Below are 17,639 nucleotides of genomic sequence, written 5' to 3' on the forward strand. Positions count from 1 at the left end.
ATAAATAAATAAATAAAATCTTAAAAGAAAATAAAACATACGCAACTGATGAATTATTGAACTCTACACAGGAAACTAATGATGTATTATATATTGGCTAATTGGATTGAAATTAAAAAAAAAAAAAACCTCTCGATGCCCATAAGTAGAAATCAGTGATAAACAATAATCTAAGTATTGGTTTCAAAAACAAAAGAATGAATAACTAGCACGAAGACCCATACTGCATACCTGAAAAGAAAGCAGAAGGCTGCTAGCTAGGGAATCTGCTTTGCAAAATTAAGAAACACTTGATGGAAACTATTAGTTTCATGCATCTAATATGCATAGCTTCTATACATGTATAGATATAGAATTTCAGCTTGCCTAATTATGCACATTACAACCTTTATCAAACAGTGTTGGATTCAGCTTAAAAACAATTCTGAAATGACTAATTGTCACATAAATTCTTTGAATTACAAGAGAATGTCCTTCATTCTCAGCACACTGCCTCTTTTTGCATTTCCTTCAAAGTACACATAACCTCACAATTTAGGGAGGGAGATAATCAAATATCATTAACATGCAGCATAACAACATCTTGAACTTCAAGTGTCATTAGGAAGAGCCAAAAATGATTGAGTCAGGTTTGTAAGATGACTCTGCATAGTCCAGAGAAATTCATGGTGACAAAAAAGCCAAAAAACCAGCTAGGCTCTTACCCATCTTTAGCAGCTTCCAGAGTGAAGAAGCAATATCTTTAGACTCAGTCACTTATTTTCCCTAACCCTGAATTACTTCATTGTAAAATGGCCCAGAAGGTCCTAATTCTGGACTGCAGTTCTATCTCCAACCATACTTCTTGCCATTCTTTTCCTTCATCATTCATCCTCTGCCACAAGGGCAGAATTCAGGAAATGGGATGCAGACATGCGGAATCTTCCATTTGGGACACGAAAATAAAGCTAAGACAACGCGAATATATGCAAGTGACAGGGAACAGTGGAATGTGCACATATGGTATGTGATGTAGGTTCCTGTGCAATCAAGTTGGGTATTTGCACCTCTCCTTATTTTTGTTGTGAAGAGTAGAAATAATTAAAAGCATTAATATGTTAAAAAAAAAAAAAAAACAGCCTACGTGTCTCTTGGACATGCCAAACACATTCCTGCCTCAGGGCCTTTGCACTTGTACTTCTCCACCTAGAAACTGTGCTTCCTTCAGATCTTTGTGGGCTCTCTCTCCTCTTATTCAAGACTGTACTCAAATGGCCCTTCTGCAGAAAAGTCTTCTTTTGGTCCCTAAGTAGCACCTGCCCACCCCTTTATACTCTATGATCTTTCCTGACTGTTTTTCTTCATAGCGTTTATCTCTACCTGACATTTTTCTTTTCCTGTTTATTGTTACTACTCCTCAGTAGAATGTAAGATCCATGAGTGCTGGAACTTTGTTATCTCCCTATTTTCCAACTTTCCAAAGAGTGTCAGCAAGTAAGTGGAAACTCAAAAAGCTTTTGTAGAGAGGAAGGAGGGAGAGAGGAAGGAAAGGAACTCTCAATTCTCCCAGTTTTTTTTTTTCATCTGAAATACCAAATATACACTATGGTTTTAAGTTATTTCCATTAACTGGTTTACATTGGACAACTAATTGATTAAAGTGAGAACTAATAGTCATCTCTTTAAAAAAAACTAAAAATGTAATTGTTAGAAATACATATGACATTTACCATCTTAACCATTTTTTTAAAAATTTTTTATTTATTTATGATAGTCACACACAGAGAGAGAGAGAGAGAGAGGCAGAGACACAGGCAGAGGGAGAAGCAGGCTCCACGCACCGGGAGCCCGATGTGGGATTCGATCCCGGGTCTCCAGGATCGCGCCCTGGGCCAAAGACAGGCGCCAAACCGCTGCGCCACCCAGGGATCCCCCATCTTAACCATTTTTAAATGTAGAAATCACACATTTTTGGACTGGGCAGCTTCAAACAGAGTACCCCCAGCTCAGCCTTCTTGACATCCCGCTTCTATATCAATGAAAGACCTCCCTTGTCCAAAAAATTGTGCTAGATTCTTAAATATTTACATTAAACAGATGAACATTTTTATTTTTATTTTTTTATAAATTTATTTTTTATTGGTGTTCAATTTGCCAACATATAGAATAACACCCAGTGCTCATCCCATCAAGTGCCTCCCTCAGTGCCCGTCACCCAGTCACCCCCACCTCCTGCCCACCTCCCTTTCTACCACCCCTAGTTCATTTCCCAGAGTTAGGAGTCTCTCATGTAGATGAATATTTTTAAAATAGAAGGAAGATGCAATGCCATATACTTGTGCTAAAGCAAAATAACTATAGAATTTACCATATATATATATATATATATATATATATATAATTCATTATAAGTAGTGTGGTCTGATAATGGAACATCATTTCAAGCAATATAATTAACTTCTTCCCATCTTGTCAGTGTATCTAAGGAACATTATATGAAACTTTGTTTAGTGATTATGTCAAACATCTACATTTGAAACTCTTCATGGATGTAAGACTTGGTCAAATGGCCCTTGTGACCCCACTGCGCTAGGCTAAATGATTCATCCCTAATTTATAGATGGGGAAACTGAGCCTCAGAAACGTTATCACTTGCTCAAGGTCAATACAACGAGTAGCAAAGCTGGTACTCACATCAGGTCTTCTAATGGCAAGTTTTGAGTCTTTCCGCCATCCCAAGCTGTGAAATAACATTCCTAAATCTAACAGCCCTGTTTCCCCATCTCCTTTTATTATCTACTTTGCTATTCACAGTCATTCTATACTGAAATTTCTTCCTTCAGTACTCATATAAAAGAGTGGACCTTTTTGTTTTTTGAGCTCAGCCCATGAATTTTCTAATCTAGCTTCTTAGCAATAAAAAAAACACCTTCCCTCACGAAGTGGCCTTACATGCCACCTGGCAGCTCAGGCCTTACTTTAGGAAACACAACTTAATTTAATGGGGTGCTAGGAAGCAAGCTTGCAATGCATCCAGCATTTTAATATAGTATTTCTGACCAGATGGTATTCACTTGCTCCTAAACTTATCCTTCTGTTATCGTGAGACTGCTTTTTTTGATTACTATTGCAATAACTAAAGAGGTGAAGGTCATGGTTTTGATCCATAGAGGGGTCAGTTCCTTTTATTCAAGCTCTAAGATGTTATTGCTATGATTGGCTCCATTCCATGGGCAGCTCCATTTCAAGTTACAGAGTGGAACTGGGTGGATGAATCCATGCAAATCCATTATGAGGGAGCTAAGCAGCAAATACTCAAATCTGTGCTCTTTCAAAGAATAGCCACTGTGAAGTTTCTAGAATATATGGGAGTACATACTAGGTGCCTAACACAGTGTAGAACACAATGAATGGTTACAAAGTAAGCTTTAGTCCTTATGCAGTGTTAATCAATAAATAATGAGTCTCTACTCTATTCTTGGCACTATAATGTGTGTGTGCTATAGATTTGGCAAAAATCAAGAAAGACATTGTGGAGCTTATAAACTAGAAACTACAGTATACTCTGATAGTCTATTCCTATAGTAATTCTATCATAATAAGCTAATATCATCTGGTGAGGTTATTATGTACAAAGGACTCTGGTAGCTACAAAGATAAAATACCATTCTTGTCCTTAAGATTATTATGTACAAAGGACTCTGGTAGCTACAAAGATAAAATACCATTCTTGTCCTTAGGATTCCACATATAAAATAAAATATAATAGGTAAACCAAAGATTATATATATGTATGTTATACATATGTTATACATGTAATATATGTTACATATATACACCTACACAGATGTATAATGTGTATTATATGTATGTAATATGTATTATACATAAATGTATGTATATTTAATTAATGGACATTCTCTGAAGTGAATGGAGAAATGTACTGAAATGTTAGCTGTTAATATTAAGCACATCTCTTCACAATGTCTTTCCACAATGCTATAGATCCCCACAACATTGCTGGGCATCCGATGTCTAAGAAGCAGCTTTCATTTTATCTGTCCATGGGTATATACTAAGCAGGGTATACTCTTTAGGGTAGTTGGGACAGAAATATGCTTCATAATGTAATTTTTTTCAAGGGTATCAACTGTAAGCTAACTAGGAGAAACTAGGTCACAAGAAATTGGGCCACTTCAAAGCTTTTCCCTCAAAAGAGTTTTAGACTTTCTCACAACAAAGTATTTTGTTAGAAAAAGATAACCTAACCTTTGGACATAAGGTTTACATAGATCTGAAGCTGGCAGCTTTATTCCTTGGAGCTTAGCACATGTGTATAAATGCTAAGATCATGAACTTGGGAATCAGAGAGGCCTGGATTTGAATCTGGGCTCTGAAGTATACTAACTAGGTATTCCTGTATGAATTTAGTCATCTCTTAGATCTATAGATTTGATCACTATAAAATGGAGATAACCAAAACTACCTCCAGAAATGGGTGGGAAAATGAATTAATGTAGATAAAGCACTTAGCCCGGGACCCAGCTTATAATAAGAGCATGACAGCAGTGATGACATTTATATCAATGATAGTGTGATGCCAATGATGATGATACTGATGATGATGAAGCAACAGACAACCAAGATGGTGAAGATGATAACCATGACATTGATGAGCTCAGTGATTGTTTCTCTCTCTCCTACCTAGCCTTATCCATGATGCTATTCTAAAGGCCAATTTTAGAAAGATACCAGATTGAAAAATAACAGAACTCTATATCATTATAGGACAAAACTCTTTGAACTGTGTTTCTACTTCTACAGACAGACTTGAAATATTCCTCCAGAGTCCTCGGGCCAGGCCATTCTGTGAGCAGCAGCTTGTGCTCTTACAAAGGTTGTTTGCTTTCACAAAGCTGACAGGTTCCAACTTGGATGACATCTCAGCCTCACTAGCACCACAGTTGTAACCAACAGAGCTAACTAGTCTGACATGAAGAAAGAGAAGAAAGAATGAAATCTCAAACTAGTTCCCCCGACCCCGAAAATATATATATATATATATATATATATATATATATATATATATATATATATATATATATATATCAGGCTCCTTTTCTATCCTCAGTGAATTTTCCTTTCGAATAATTTTCTTCAGATTCCTTGGGAGAGTGCCTGGGGAGAAGCTGGCCAACATGCAGTTTCTGAGACTTAAGAATAACCACTCCATTTCATTGTGAAGATCTAATAGGCACAAAATTCATGTCATAGAAAACTGAATAAATCAGGACAATAGGGGAATCTACAAGGAGAACAAAAAACAGGGAAATTACAACTTTACTTTGCAACTACATCTTCTTTGCAGTGTGAAAAAAACATCCATGACCCTATATATGACAAATAGACATCTCCAAGACACTCTTTATTTTTTCACATACTCTCTCTACCTAAGAAGTTTTAATGCCCTTAGGTGGTAGAATTTTGGCAAACTGGATACAATGAAGGTTGTGCATAGCATGCGATTCAAAATATGCTGGAAACAGAGCGACATGTGAGCATTTGACACTATGAAGACTTGGCTTCTGTCTTGGCAAGGAGATACACTTAACCTGCAGCTAGTCCGATCTGGTGATATGTGTTGTAAAATCTTCACTTGGCCATGGGGCTTTTGATACCCTAATAAATTTTAAATGGAGTCAAGACTGAATTTTCAGATGAGTATCTCATCATCTGACACTTTATTTAGGAATTAGAACACTAAGGACTGACTTAAAATGACATCAATCTAACATTTTTATTGAGAACTTCATTCTTTAGGTTTTACCCATTTTGTATTTTAAACATGATCCCATTTTCTTAAGAGCTGGAAGTTGCATTTTTCAGGGCAAATAATGACAACCCTGAGACATGGAAATTGAATCATTTGAGGAAAATTCAGTAATGGTTCTCTGCTTTATACTACTTCCCCTGACCACTTTGGTGGGAAAGGTCATAAAAGTTTAACTTTAAAATAATTTAATTGGTTAAAAAAACAATTAGCACTTACTGAGTACTTCTGATTGCCTGGTACTGTTGTGCTAAGCACCTACAGGTATATCTCATTTAATTAACACAACTCTTTGAACTCAATAACTGCTATGCAGTGAGAAAAACAAAAACAAAAAACTGTTGAGCCACTAACTTTAAATGGCATTATGGGAAAAGAACATCCAAACCTCCCAGATACTGTTAAAATATATATATATTATTTTATTTAGCACCCCCTAGTGTGAAGAATGGGGAAAGCACTTCCCAGTCAAAACTGCTTTTCTATTTCATTTGTCCATTCCATGAATACCAGTGATTTTCCTTGCTGTATGCCAAGACACTGTGATGGTGCTGGTATTGAGTAAGGGATAAAACAGATCTGCTCCTGCCTTCAAAAAACTTATAGTCTCATATAAGACAACTAAAGTAAGACAGAAAATGCACAGTTGCAAATTGTGATGAAGGCATTGATGGAAATAATAGGGGGTCCCTTCGTGGATGAGTATAAAGTGGACTGCAGAGCTCTCTGGGCAGGGATAGCATGTGTGAAGGTGCTGAGGGCCACAGATGTTTGGTGTTTTGGGGGAACTCCACTGTGGCTGGAGCACAGTGAGGGGGATGCATAAGATTAGATTGGAGAGAGGAACAGGAAGGATTCAATTAAGATGAACATGGTTGGGAGTTTTTGTTCTAACTGTAAAGGAAACAGGTCAAAAGCTCAGGCTGGAATGGGAGCTGGTGAGATCCATATGCTGTAGCGACCTCTGTGACCTCTCTGTGAAACAGGCTCAAGAGGAATGAAGGTCTTATCCTTACTGGGGATAAGGAGGCTTGTAGAAGCTGATGGAGGATATGTAGTAATTTGGGCCAGATCAGTGGTTCTTTAAATGGGGGAGACTTTGCTCCCAGAGGACATTTGACAATGTTCGGATTGCTATCAAAGTGGGGGTTCCCACTGACACCCAGCAGAGAACAGGGATACTGCTAACAATCCTACAATGTACAGGACAGCTTCCCATAGGAAGGGATTTTCTGGTCTAAAATGTCAACAAAATAGAGATTGTAAACCCTACAGTAAATATTTGGCAAAAGTGATAGGGATAAGTGGGTAAATTTTTAAATTGTTTAAGCTATGGAATGTATGTGACCCAGTGATGGATGGATATGGAGTGGTGAGGTAGAGAGACGTATCAGGTGTGACTCCCCAGAACCCTGGCTTGAACAAATGTGAGTTGTCATTTACTAAGATGGAAAGGCCCATGGAAAGAGCCAGACAGCAACAGGGGAGAAATAAATAACTCATCTTTGAATATGTCATGTTTGAGGTGCCTGGGAGATAGCCAAGAGGAGATGTGAAGTAAGTTGACTTTCTGAGTTTATGATTCTAATCATAATCAATTAAATTACTGAGCAGTTATAATATGCCAGGCTCCATTCTAAGAACTTTTTTGTACATTATTTTATTAATCCTACTGACAGTAAAGAGGATCAATATTCATTCCCTGAATTCTCTTGATATTTACTTAAGTTTCCAAATTATGAGCCATGGGGTATCCTTCCAGGCTTCAAAAATTTTCCTTCAGCATAGGAAACACATTGCTGAAAGCTAACAGTAAATATTATGCCTTCTCTAATAAAACAGAATGTGTCAGTAAGATAAAACATCCTAACCACTGTGCCATCAAAGATATTCAAAATTCTATTTGTCATTACTCCAAAAGTTTTCCTCATCTTTACTTTAGAAAATACCCTGAAAGTCTTTCTCCTCTTTATTGTTTCTGGTTCGGATAAAAATAGCAAAATTTTACCCCCCCAAAGGACACTATCTTTAGGAATTATAACCATGATCTCTAGAATCAATTTAACATTCCAGAGAGCCTCCTGCCATTTAATATTCTTTCAAAGCCATCTGGCCCTCCATTTTCCTAGCCAAGTGATACAAAGTCTTTGAAACACATTTCCAACATTAGCAGATGCAGCTAACTCAAGTCAGGAAGCCTGAAGGAATGGAACCACTCCATTCTGAGTTACATGATATGTAAGTCACTCAGTGATACCCATGATGGATGTCTGGGAGCAGTTTTGCTTATTTAGTCTGAGAGAAAGAATCTTAAATAGCAAGGCTATGAAAGCTCATATTGTTCAATGAGTCCGATTGCAGTTGTGAGGTGCAGCCAGACCTCACTAAAAAATGGGACTCCAGTTAGGAATTCCTTACTAAGGCCAACTTTGGTAGGGTATATTTGTAATTTGCCCCAGGGCTAAAGTTTCAGGTCAACTCCCATTAAAGTAGAAAAGAAAGTACTTTGTTCAGGTGAGAAGGAACGGCTTAGCTCAGAATGGAAGAAGACAGAGGATTCCTGATTCTCATATGTCTTAGGGCAGTCTTGGAGAGATTCTTCTCTGATTTCCTCCTTGCCTCTATCTGTCCTCCACCCAGAACCTGACAGATGTGTATCAGGTGAGAAACAGTGCTGCTGAGCCTGCATCCTTCCTGTCATTACTGAACATACTCATCCATCTGCAGGAACAACAAAAAAAAGATGTCCAATGGCACGCCACAATCTGTTTTCTGTTCTGTTGGGTTCTGGGTTTCTACATACCTTCAGAAAAAAAAAATCTAGAATTTCTAAATTCTGTAGTTGGCTAGGGCATATTGAAAATCCCTGTCTTAGACTCAACACCGTTTCCTGCACCTTATTACACAACTTCCTTAGCTGTTCTAAAAGTGGCTTAGGGATTTTTTTCCCCTAGGGAAAGAGCAGGGTCAGGAAGTTGAGTAGCAAGATAAGAAAGCACAGTTCTGGGAGTACTGGTCCTAGCTTCAGTCCCTCTCCTGAGATGAGCCCATGTGCTGAATGATTTCATGCTCCCTTCTCATTCCCCCTCATCATCTTGTGTCAACACACAAGAGCAGCCTGGTGGAAGAAATGACCCTTACCTCAGTCATTCCCCAAAGTAGTACTTTACATAAAGACTGTAGAGCCAATAGAATGCTTTTTGATCAAAACTTCAAGTTAGGGGCACCTGGGTGGCTCAGTGGTTGAGCATCTGCCTTCCATTCAGGCCGTGATCCCGGGGTCATGGCATCCAGTCTTGCATCAGGCTCCCCTGCAGAGAGCCTGCTTCTTCCTCTCTGCTTGTGTCTCTGCCTCTCTCTGTGTCTCTCATGATTATGCCTGTGTCTCTGCCTCTCTGTGTCTCTCTCATGATTAAGTAAATAAAATCTTTTTTAAAAACTTCAAGGGAGGGTGCTTTGCTGACTTGTGGAATGTTCTTTACTTTTCTACACACTTTTCCTGGTGGAAGGAGGCAGAGGAAGAGGAGGAGACACTCAGTGGTCTTTGCAATACCCCCCAAATATGTAGTTGATTGAATTCTCAATAAGCAATATAGAAGTCTACCATTGAGAAGTATAAAACATGAATTCACTAAAAAGATGAAATTCTACTAAGTTTAAGACCTACATCCCCTCTCTTCTACCTGCCATCCAAATTTTTAAATTGTGTCACCTCTTATTTTTGTGTCTGTGGCATTACAGTGGAACATCATTAGCTGTCTCTAGGACACCTGTATCCCGTTGTTTGGTTGGAAACTAGTTTGAATCATGTAGAGAATGAAAGCTAACCTTGACTGAGCTCCTCGTCTGGACAAGGCACCATGCCAGATGTTTACACCTGGTGGTTGGCTCATTTAATTATTAATGTATAATGAACTCTTAAGCATTTTTACACTGGTGGTAGATAATCTTTAATCATTAAAGCAATACATGCTTATTTAAGAAATGGAGGCAAAAGTGAAAATAAACTGGGGGGACGGGAACAGTCCCCAAAAGTAATCACTATTTAGTATATTTCCTCAAAATAATTTTATTAGGTTTGGCTTAAAAAAAACTAGTTCTAATGATATAATATGCATAATTATAATATATATACTCTTTGTATAATTAGGCATAATTGCAATAATAAAATACAATGATTTAAAATTGCTTTTTAGGTTAACACTAAAACTGCTTTTTGACATGCTGTGATCACATTCTTTTTAAACAGCTGCATCTTATTCCATCTATGGCTGTATCATATCTGTCTCAATCACCTTGAGGTTGAGTATTGACATTTGAAGCAACTTATGAAGGTTAGGGGGAAAAAAACTCACGTTGTCATTTCAACTTAAGAAGAAATCCAATTTAAGCTATGCAAAGCAATCAAAATCTTTAAAAATAGGGACTCCTGGGTGTCTCAGTGGTTGAGCATCTGCCTTCAGCTCAGAGCATGATCCCAGGTCCTGGGATTGAATCCCGCATCGGGCTTCCCACAGTGAGCCTAATTCTCCCTCTGACTATGTCTCTGCCTCTCGCTCTGTGTCTCTCATGAATAAATGAATAAAATCTTTTTAAATAATCTTATAAAGATTTTATTGTTATTTTTTTAAAGATTTGTATTTTTACTTATCCATGAAAGACACAGAGAGAGAGAGAGGAAAAAAAAAAGAGAGACAGAGACACAGGCAGAGAGAGAAGCAGGCTCCATCCAGAGAACCTGACATGGGACTTGATCCCGGGTTTCCAGGATCACGCCCTGGGCTGAAGGCAGTGCTAAACCTCTGAGCCACCCAGGCTGCCCTTAAAAAGATTTTACTAAAAAAAAAAAAAAAAAAAAAAAAAACTTTCAAAAATATATTAATATACTTTCACTTTAAAATTTCAGAGGACATGCATGAGATAGAATTTCAGTGAGCATATTAAGAGGCATTCAAATTATTAAGTATAACTGCAATATATTCTCATGTCTTCCCTCACCCCCCAAAATAATTCTGCTGAAACCTAAACTTCCTGAGTTCTGTCTGTACTTTTAAGAGATCATTAAAAACGTATGGCAGAGAGATAAGGAAAGAGAGCTACCATTTGTAACGAGGAGCTATCCTGTCCCACTGGCAGCATCCTTTGGTCATTTGATTTTAATGTATTAGTTTCCGAGGACTGCCATAACGAAATACCACAGAGCAGGGGGCTTAAACAACAGAACTTTACTTTCTTACAGTTCTGGAAGCTACAGGTCTAAGCTCACGTGTTGGTGGGGCTCATTTACCCGGAGGCTTCCCCCGGGCCTTGCTGATGGCTCCTTTCTCACTGTGTCTTCACATGGTCTCTGCTCGGTGCACACAGAATCTGAGTCCAGATTCCCTCTTCTTATAAGGACATCAGTCATATTGGATGAGGGCCCACCCATAGGACTTCATTTTACCTTAATTACCTCTTTAAAAGCCCTGTCTCCAGATACAGTCATATTCTGAGTTCCTGGGGGTAAGAACTTCAACATGTGAATTTGTGGGTGGCAACACAACTCAGCCCATAACACAGAGCGCAAGTAGCAGCAAGATCTCTCCTTTTTCCTTTCCTACTAGGATATCTTATTAACAAAGAATCTTCCTTCTTAAAGAAAAGAAAGAAACAGATGTAACTCCTCTCTAACACTCCCCACTCTACACCACCACCAAGAAAAAACATTTTTTGAACCTTTTTTCTTTATTCAAAGTCTCCTATCACATCTGCACTGGGCAGGTTTTCAAATCTTGGGTAAGATCTCAGAATAGCAATGGGCACAACTTTTGCACTAAATTCCTTTAAGAAATAGCCACAGACTTGTTGCAATTTCCAAGAAGAAGAAGAAGAAAGAAAAGAAAGGAAAAGAAAGAAAGAAAGAAAGAAAGAAAGAAAGAAAGAAAGAAAAGGAGGAAGAGGAGGAGGAGAAAGAAAAAAAGTAACAATGTAAATGCCTTTGCCATTGTTGACATACCCTTGAGACCAGCTTCCTGGTACTTGATGCCACAGAAACACTGTTCTTCCACTATCCCCTAACTGTTTGGCCCAATTGGGACCCAAACCAAAAATAAACCCTATCTTCTTGGAACCCAATCATAGAATTTATTACCAAATCCAAACCTTTAAAAAATCTCCGCACCCCACCCCACTTTGACATGATTCTAAATTTTAAAAATAAACAAAACACTTAACTTTAAAGATTTTGTTAAATACCAACCACCTAAACTTAAATGTAAGAAAGAAATAGATTCTAAGTGGAAACAGTCCAGGGAAGGCTCTGCTTTGAAGAAACGGCCACTGGCTCTTTTGTTCTTTTATTTTTGTAGGAGACACGGTGAGGGATTTTGTATCCCCTTCCATATCTTTTTGTGAAATCTAATCCTGTTTTGCTAGAAGTTTCCTTCCCTGTTCAGTTTGCCATGCCAGGGGGGTGAAAAGTTGCATTTTAACCCAGCATAGGGCTTTCTCAAGTTTATTAACACGGTACTGCGGAGGCAAAGTCAGTCCCCCAGTGCCTGCCCTGGCTCCCAGATGAAATATCCACTTTCCCTATGATATGTTATTGCAAATATAATACCAAAAGATTATTATATTTTGGACTAGGTGACTGATTCTGAATTTCCTGGCTCTCCTGAAATGAAAATAAAAGTCCACACAATACTGTAATGGGAACACATCTGGACAGACCACTTTTCCTTTCCTATAGATGGTGAGAGTATGGATTGAAATGTAAGACTTTAGGATATTTTCCTGTTTCGTGAACTTAAACGGACAAATGTAGACCCAGATCACCTGCATGGAGAAGGGAGGGCCGCCCCTTCAGTCAGAAGCCTACCAGCTATGGATTATTCCATGTGACAGAGAGGACAAGACTATACTCCTTGAATCTGCTTTTCTTTCAAAATATAAGAAGATGAACACCACTGGCCAGAGCAAGTGTGGTCATTGCGGGCTAATTAGCTTTCTGCTACTCCACAGACAAATGGCAATCCTAAACTCTCCCCTTTGCAGGAAAATAGGAACCCAAGGGGAAACACTGGAGAGTTTTAGATTGGATGGATTCAGGAAAAAATCCCTAGAAAAATCACTCATGAACAATTACCTGCCAATACACTTAGCACAACAGCAGTAGGAATCATTTGTTAGGCTTCCATTTATTAAATGTCAGTGTCTTCTACTATAAATTCTATGAAGGCAGGGATTGATTGAAGGAATGAAGAACTGAAAGAAAGGATAAATAAAAGAACCCTAGAAGTATGGGATTTGAATTTTGAAGTCTTCTATATGAATCCTGGGAGATTTAATTCTGTAATTCTAATTTTTTTTAAACAAAATGCCTGTGTTCCTTATACCAGGCTGAGGATTTTAATCTTTACTTCTCTTCTCTGAAAGAAAAATAGCTAATATTTTCTAAAAGTTGTTTGAGTTCCTGATTTTTTGATGACCAACTGTCCCAGTTTGCCTGAGACTGATGAGGTCCCCAGGATATAGAACTTTTGGTACCAAAACTAGGAAATTCTAGGAACACTGGGATGAGTGGGTCATGCTGCAATATGAACTGTTTTTTTTTTATTCATTTTGGTCTCATTTAATCCTCACCAAAGCACTATTAGATAAGCAGATACTTTTATTATTCCATTTTACAGATGAGACTATGAAGGGCTCAGGCATGTAAGCAACAAAAACTCATGACTGTCTTATTCAGGAGCTTAAGGTCTAGCTAGCATGAAGCTACACTGTTTCATATCACAAAAATGGGAATTTGGGGGCACCTGGGTGGCTCAGTCTTGGTTAAGTGCCTGCCTTCAGCTCAGTCATGAGTCCAGGGTCCTAGGATCCAGCCCCGCATCGGGCTCTCTGCTCAGCAGGGAGTCTAATCCTCTCTCTGCCCTTCCTCCTTGCTCATGTGCATTCTCTCTCTCTCTCTCTCTCTCTCTCTCTCTCTCTCTCTCTCTCTCGCACACACACACACACACACACACACACACACACACAAAGATAAATAAAATCTTTAAAAAAGGAAAAAGGGAATTTTAGTAACCCCATGTCATGGATCTTACCCAGTTATTGAAATGATGAGAATGAATTCATGTGTAGCATGTTGCTCTCTGCAAAGCCCTTTCTGGTTTCACCCTACAGTTAAGGGATGCCATTAAAACTAAGTTATAGTCAACTCAGGCTGACCATCTTTTGGGAACTTTGTGGCCCATTACTCTGGGCTCTAGTGAACCATTTTCAACTTCTGTTTATAGAGAAGACACAGAAAATAGGAAGAGGAAAGGGAGAGAGAAATTAATCTTCATCAGCAAGTTATTTCCTCCAAAGGGACTTTCTAATCATTATTGTAACAAAATATTTCTTTTTCCAAAGTCTGTGCTAAGGTTGAGAGCACAACTTGAACTGAAGAATAAATGAGTGCCTTAAAGTGGTAAGGTTGTAAATTGCTCATCAGGTCTGAGGATTCATGGTTGGTTGCCTCCTTTTTATTTATCTCCAAGAGTTCCTGGTCCTTCACCTGGGATTGCTCCTACTCATATGTATTTTTCAGTTTAGCCAAATCTCAAAAGTGATAGGCAAGAAGAAATTTAACAAGCTGGGGGAGACAGATGCATTCAACAAACATGCTAAAACTTTTTTTCAGTAGTAGGTGAAGCAGACTTACACACTTTAACAGAAAACAAATTCCTTAGGAGATGAAGTATTTGACTACATACCCGAATCTTGAAGGAAACACAGAAAACTTACTTGTTTTCAATTATACCTGATGTATTATTTTTGTAATGTGTGATGATTTTTTTGGACACTTCTTTGTTCCTGCCCCCATTGCCTTTAAAATTGGGCACAAAACCTCATCTTGACCATCAAGGCTTTCTACAACACATTTCCAGTCTCCTTTCCCTTTGTTCTCCAATCTTCTTGTCAAATTGGACCTTGCTGTCTTGCCTTCATGCTTTATTCAGGCTGATGCTTCCACCTAGAACTCCCGCCCCATTCTTCATCGCCACCTGTGAAACTTGTAATGGATGTCCCTTTCTCCTCTTTATCAGCTTAAAGCACTTTTTTTTTTTTTCTGAGACTCACTACTGCCCAGGCTTGGTCCATGGGTTCCTGGGGCTGAAACTATTTTAGCCTCTAGAGTTGGGCATGTGATCTAGAGCTGGTCAAACAGAGCTAGTGGTGTATTTTGTTGGATTTATCAGGAGAGAGGCATTCCCTTTTGCTAGTGATAGAGCTGTTAACAAGGGGAGCTTTAGAGAGCTGGTGTCCATCCTTCCCTCCATTAGGAAAAAGCTTGTCTGAAAACAAAGTCGGTACAAAGCAAAATAGTCAAAGGATGGAAAGACTGCTCTCTTAGGCCATCATTTAGATATACTGGATCCAAATCCCCCTAAAGCAGGATACCCCCAGGTATTTTTAGTTAACAAAGCTGATGCATGTTTCAATTTTTGCTAAAACTTATTTGAGTTGGGCTTCTGTCAGTAAAAACCAAAATCCCAAACATCTCCATTACACAAAACCCTACTCTTAATTATGGGTTCTTTCAAAGGCCACCAAATCCTAAAGCTTTCTTAGCTTCCAAAGAGGGTGAGGCTTTTTTTAGTTTAAAATCTCCTAATACTCTGTATTTTTACAAAGTAGAGGAGCAAAGGCTCAATGTTAAGGCTTTTAAAAAAACAAATTATTTTTAGAGGTGAATGGGAAAATATTAGCGAACAACATAGGATTCACTTAAGCCACGTGGCAGATTTTCTGGCACACCTGATACTATATTTTCCCATCCCCTTTTTGGTTACAGGTGTATTAAAAATTCTGAGTAGTTTTTGCTCACTGTTGGTAGCTTTGTTAAATTAGCAGAATCCTTCTGGAAAGCAGCATAAAAATGCATCAGTCATGATAACTCTTTTGGATTTATTCAAATGAGATAATACAAAAGTAGAAGCTGTTCATTCCATTATTACTGGAAGAGCACAACTGGAAATTATTTTAGTATTCCACAGTAATAGACCATAACCACCTCTTTCTTTTCTGAGACCAGCTTTGAAATCTTCAGGTAGTGGTCCTAGATACCATGATGTTATTCCAATGCCTGGAACTAGAATGACTAGTTTCCAGCGCCCTGGAACTAGAATGACCCTTCACAGTTGTCCTATACCACCTGTCATTAAATGTCGGCTGCCTTGGAAAAGACACATGACTTTGGATGAAAAGGCCATCTTCAGGCAAGGCCAAGTCCCGGGGAGGAATTCAACTGAGAGCTTGAAGCAGCCACCACTGCCAACATCTGGGAGAAGAAGCATCTCAGTCCTGAAAGGGGGATCTGGGCTGTGCAGATCCACATCCCTTACAGGGATCAACACTGATGCACGATGAACCAATAAAATGTTATCACAGAAGAGTTTGGAGTGGGAGACAAGGAAACCAGAAGTGGGGAGGCAAGTTTACAGAGTGTTTGAGGCAAAGTCCACAAACTCATGTGATCTTCGATGCCACATGGTCCCTGCCCTTCTCTGTGCCTGGTTGTTCAATGGTTCATTGGATTTAATTTGTTTCTGTTACCAAAAAAACCTTAAATACTTTGCCAACTATCCTCAAATTATTATGAATATGATGTTATGCAGCCATCAAAATAATGCCATTATTAAAATGATGTAAAGCACAAAAATGTGTCCAAATATAATTTTAGGTGAAACTAACAGAAAACAATATTTCTCTGTATAAACATTAGTAAGTAAAAGTAATAAATGCATCCAAGGACATTATCAAAAAAAAATAAACAGACAATCTATAGAATGAGAGAAAGTACTTCTAAATCATATACCTGATAAAGGTCTAGGATCTAGAAACTATTAAGAACTTTCAACTCTTACAATTCAATAACAACAAAAACCCAACCCAATTAAAAAATTAGTAAAGGACTTAAACAGTCCCTTCTCCAAAGAAGATAGACAAATGGCCTGCAAATACAGGAAGGGATCCTCAATGTCACTAATCATTAGGTAATTGTATACTGAAACCACAATGAGATACCACTTCATATTTATTAGGATTACTGTTTTCCAAAAAAGAAAGGAAAGGAGAGGGAGGAAGGGAGGGAAGGAAGGAAAGAAAGAACAAGAGTTACAAATATGTTCAGAAAATTAAACCCTTAAATATTTTGGGTAGGGATTTAAAATGGTTCAGCCACTGCAGAAAATAGTTTAGTGGTTCTTTAAAAAGTTAAACTTATCATAAAAAGTTACCATACGTAGCAATTCCACTGGGAGGTATGTAACAGAAAAAGTGAAATCAGAGACTCAAACAGATGTACACAAATGTTAATAGTAGCTCTATCCACAATAGCCAAAAGGTGGAAACAGTCCACATGTATATCACAGAGGAATGAATAAACAAATAGTGGTATATCCATACACTGGAATACTATTCAGCCATCGAAAGGAATGAATTACTAATATATGGTGCAGACTTTGAAAACATTATGCTCTGTGAAAGCAGACAGACACAAAAGGCCACATGCTGTATGATTCCATTTCTCTAAAGTGTCTAGAATAGGTAAGACCACTGAGATAGAATGCAGATTGATGGTTGCCAGGGTAAAGGGGAAAGGAGAATGGGTAGCAACTCACTTAATGTGTATAGGCTTTTCTTTTGGGGTAATGAAAATGTTTTGCAACAAGATAGAGTTAGTGGTCACATGACCCTGTAAGTGCGTTGACTGCCACCAAACTGTTCACTTAAAAGGGTTGAAATGTGAATCTCACCTTGATTTTTTTTAAGAATAAAAAGAAAAGATAATATTGTGGGAGTAATT

At 38.2% G+C, this 17,639-nt stretch overlaps 1 long non-coding RNA gene across 1 annotated transcript in view; it reads right to left on the bottom strand.

Annotated features, from left to right (window-relative positions):
- Nucleotides 1-17,639, bottom strand: part of LOC112909279 (uncharacterized) — a 363,316-nt gene that overhangs the window by 319,293 nt on the left and 26,384 nt on the right. The window lies entirely within an intron of this gene.

Source organism: Vulpes vulpes, chromosome 9 (genome assembly GCF_048418805.1).
Source record: "Vulpes vulpes isolate BD-2025 chromosome 9, VulVul3, whole genome shotgun sequence".
NCBI lineage: Eukaryota > Metazoa > Chordata > Mammalia > Carnivora > Canidae > Vulpes > Vulpes vulpes.